At 39.8% G+C, this 4,278-nt stretch overlaps 1 long non-coding RNA gene across 1 annotated transcript; it reads left to right on the forward strand.

The window, feature by feature from the left end:
- The first annotated feature begins 824 nt into the window (after positions 1-824).
- LOC132504296 (uncharacterized) lies at positions 825-3,938 on the forward strand. The gene is made up of 3 exons (XR_009534825.1): positions 825-970; positions 2,552-2,617; positions 3,879-3,938. It is a non-coding gene; the product is annotated as an uncharacterized LOC132504296 (long non-coding RNA).
- Positions 3,939-4,278: the final 340 nt, after the last annotated feature.

Raw genomic sequence — 4,278 nt, forward strand, 5'->3', positions numbered from 1 at the left:
GATGTGATCATATTTGCCCCGAGGAATGATTATTTTGGTGACAGGTAGTAGATCAAGGGGGATGAGAATGGAAGTCACTTAGGAAGCTCCTCAGCGGGCAGCTGGAATTGATGATCGCCTGAAATAAGAGCAAGGATGAACGGTTGCATTTAGCTGCCGTTTCTTTTTGTTCTATAGATCAGAGTAAATCGAGAAAAGCACAATGTGGAGATGGATATGAGATGTCAGACTGTCCCTTTTCTAATTCAATTTTTTGTCCAAGTACATATATCCTCTTTGTGATGTGAAATAGCATAAGGCATAGAATAAAAACCAATGTGCTCTGTACCACATCTCATTACCCCTGGTCTTGTTCTATCAAGGCTCCCATTTTCACTCCTGTAAATGGTTTCTTCTGGGATTTACCTCCATGATCTAAGTAACGTGTTACCTCTGTTACAATTAACAGAAAAAAACAATTGAACATGACTTAAATAATAACATTTATTCTCACATAAAAGAAATTCAGATTGGACAAGCTTCACACAGATGCTGTCTGCCTGCATCTCAACTGGCTCCTCTCATGATCATAAGATCGAGTCTTTGGTTCCAAGAGTCACATGGGAAAAAAATCCAGTGGAAAACGAAGAGAGACTGTTCTTACTGTGAGTCTTTGTTTTCTTTAGTTTATCAGCAAATAAATCTTTATCAGAAGCTCTCCAGCTCCCTCTGCCTCCCGCGCCGCTGATTTGGCACACGTGCTGGATTACCCGTTGTTGACTTGGCCTTGTCACCACCGCTTCTAAGGTCTCCTTTGCTCTGAAGAGGAGAAGGCAGGAGCGACATTTGCTAGAATCCCCTTGAGCGTACGGTTCCAGACTAGAGCATGTGGACAGGAGGCACCCTTGAGTCAGAGCGATGGAGAGGCCATTATTCTCCGTCTGTTTTAGCCAGAACGGTGAGCGGATGTGATACTCGGAGAAACTTCAAGGTGAGTTTTGAGCGCTTCAAGTTGAGAAGGTCAGTTGTGATTTATCTGACCACCGCTCCCTTAGGCCTTTTTTCTGGGTAAACCACCGGTTCCCTGTATTAGAACCCTTTCTATCTAGCCTGCAAAGAGTAGCTTCTAGTTTCCTGACTGAGAGGTGACCCTTCCTAAACATATCATTGAAGCAGGGGAAATGAATTACAGTACTGACATAGACAAATCAGGATTTATCCCCAGAGATACATGGGAGGAGGATGGACATTTCAATACAATTTCTATTCTACTAACAAAGAAAACTGGGATGGGGAAGGGCGTGTGATTCCAGCATGGAGCAAAATAGTAATACTGGGAAGTTCGGCTCCTGGTAGTGGGGGATTAGCTTGGTTGGTTTCCCACAGATGACAACGATAAAATCTGGGTGAAAATATTAAAAATGAACTCTCTGAAGACTAATTGTCCAAATTCAAGAAAAAGGAGAGGAAATATAGAAGAAAAATAAATAGATCCTCAGAGAGCTGTAGGACAATACCAAGCAGTCAAATCCACGTAACAAGAGTGCCAGATGGAGTAAAGAGAGAAGAGGGAAGAAAGAATATTTCAAGAAATCATGGCTGAAAACCTCCAACTTTAGAAACACTAACTTATGGATCCAAGGAGATCAGTGAACCACAAGCAGAAGAAATACAAAGAAAACTACACTAGACCCATGACACACTGCTGAAATCTGAAGAGAAAGGAGCCAGGAGAAAATAAAACCTATACATTACATAAAGAGAAACAATAGCACAAATGATGGCAGACTTCTCATCGGAAACAATGGAGGCCAGAAGAACGTGATGCACACCCAGATTCCCTCAGTGAAAACCTTGTTGCCCCAGCTGCGAGGAGCGCTGTTAGCAGACAGCCTTCTGTTGTCGGCCTCTTTCAGGCTTTGCCTCAGCTGTAGAGAGCTGCCTCGCTCAAGGTCATGTCCCTTCCTGGAATGCCTACAGCCAGTGACTGATCAATGCAGGAGTATAAAGAACTGACCATCTTGGTGAAATACAAGACAATCCAAAGAGCCATCCCTGCTCCAGATCTCCCCCAGAGGGTCAGCTGAGGCTGTTGTAGGGCATGCATCACAGCCCAACTCTTCCTTTTCGCTACTCTTGCTTCCTTCCCCTTTGCAAGCTTTTGATACCAAGGAAACTCCTTAGTAAACAAACTGCTGGATAAGCTCCATTTCAGAGTCTGTCTCCCAGGGAGCCCAACCCTTGACAGCAACTGAATAATGTCCTTAAGTACTGAAATAAATAAAACTGTTAACCCAGAATTTTATGTGTAGCAAAGTTATCTTTCAAAAAACGAAGGCAAATAAGGATATTTTCAGATTGGGACTTCCCTGGCGGTCCAGTGATTAAGACTCTGAACTTCTAATGCAGGGGGAGTGGGTTCGATCCCTGGTTGGGGAACTAAGATCCCACGTGCCACGCAGTGCAGCCAAAAAAAAAAAAAGGTATTTTCAGATAAAAGTTGAGGCTATGTATCACCAGCAGACTTGTATATCTAGTATTTCTTATAGCAGTACTAAAGGGAATTTTTCAGGTGGAAGGGGAATGACACCAGATGGTAACTTGGATTCAGTGGATGCAATAAAGAGCACAGGAAATGGTAAGTATTTGGGTAAATATAAGGGTATGTACATATTTTCTTTTGTTTTCTTAACTTCTTGAAAAGTCATATGACTGCATACTGCAAATTATAACTGTGTTGTCTGCTACATTTTATGTAAAGTAGTACAATATAAACCCTAAGTAGATTGTGACAAGTTGAAGACGTATACTGAAATCTTTAGAGCAAGTACTAGAAATAATGTAAGCTATATAGCTAAAAAGCCATCAGAGAAGTCAAAGTAGAATACTATAAAATGTTCAGATAACCCAAAAGAGGGCAGGAAAAGAGGTACAGAGGAACAGAGAATGAATACGACAAATAGAAAACAAATAGCAGAAAGTATATTAATGATAGTGGGTATTATGTTTCTTATGGTCAGAAAAGGGAGTTTACAAATATAAAAGCAGGAAACTAGAATGAACCAGTAGTATTGGAATTCATGTGACTCAATGGCTTTCAATATACATAAGTAAACACATAAATATAGATGTAATATGTGTATGTATGTACATATATACCTGTATATATGTCCATGAATATATGTATATATGTGATATATATATCCGTAGACACACGCACCCATATAATTTCTAGCTCTGATCACAGACAAGGCTCAAAAGCGTCAACATCCTAATGGCAATGAGCACATATAAAGGCCTAATCTTGACTTCTGAAAAACATTCTCAACCAAAAGAAAGGCTTTTTGAATACATGAATGATCTGAGGGCTGGGGTAGGGAATGTGCAAAATGAGCCTGGAACATCTTGTGCCAGAAAAGAAGTAAATCTCCAAAGAATGGTGGTGATCCGTCAAAGGACAGAGAATCCAGCTTGGATGGGCTCCCACTGGCAAAATCTGGGACAGTATGACATCAAAATAAATAATAGTAATGGATTAGAAGCCATTGAATAAAACAAGAAGCCATAAATCCACATTTGAAAGAAATAAATATGTGAACGAGTCGAAAGTTAGATGAGGAACAGATATTTACATAGTCTGAAATTACCTACTCATAAAGCACGTATTAATTACAAAGGGAAAAAGTAACTTTACAGTGGAGAAGCATGGCAGACATCATCTTAATCAGATGAGCAGAGATAGCATCTCTAGTAATGGGACAAATGGAAGTCAAAGCCACCTGACGGGATGCAATGAGAAAAACACACACAACATCACTTCTGCAATCCTCCTGTCAAGGATTCATTAGCTGAATCTAACTGAGGGACGTTCTACAGAATAACTATTCTGTAATCTTCAGAATTGTCAAGGTCACGAAAATCAAGGAAAGACTGAGGAACTGTTCTAGTCTGAAGGACACTAAAGAGATGTGACAAACAAATGCAATGTATGTATGTGATTCTGGACAGGCTTCTTTTGCTTTAAAGGATGTTATTGGGACAATTGGTAAAATTTAAATGGGATAAAAGGATTAAATAGTAGTAATGTAATAATGCAAACTTGCTGATTTTGACGAAGGTGTGATTAAGCGGGAAGATATCCTTTTCTGTAGAAAATACTGTTTGGGAGTAAAGAACATGATATTGGCAACTACTCTCAACTGGTTCAAGTGGGCTAATGTACTTTGTACTTTACCTGCAACTTTTCTTAAGTTTGAGATTGTTTCCAAAATAAATAAATACCCATTTCTGAAAACAAAA

The sequence above is a fragment of the Lagenorhynchus albirostris genome, chromosome 1 (assembly GCF_949774975.1).
Source record: "Lagenorhynchus albirostris chromosome 1, mLagAlb1.1, whole genome shotgun sequence".
In the NCBI taxonomy this organism is placed as follows: Eukaryota; Metazoa; Chordata; class Mammalia; order Artiodactyla; family Delphinidae; genus Lagenorhynchus; species Lagenorhynchus albirostris.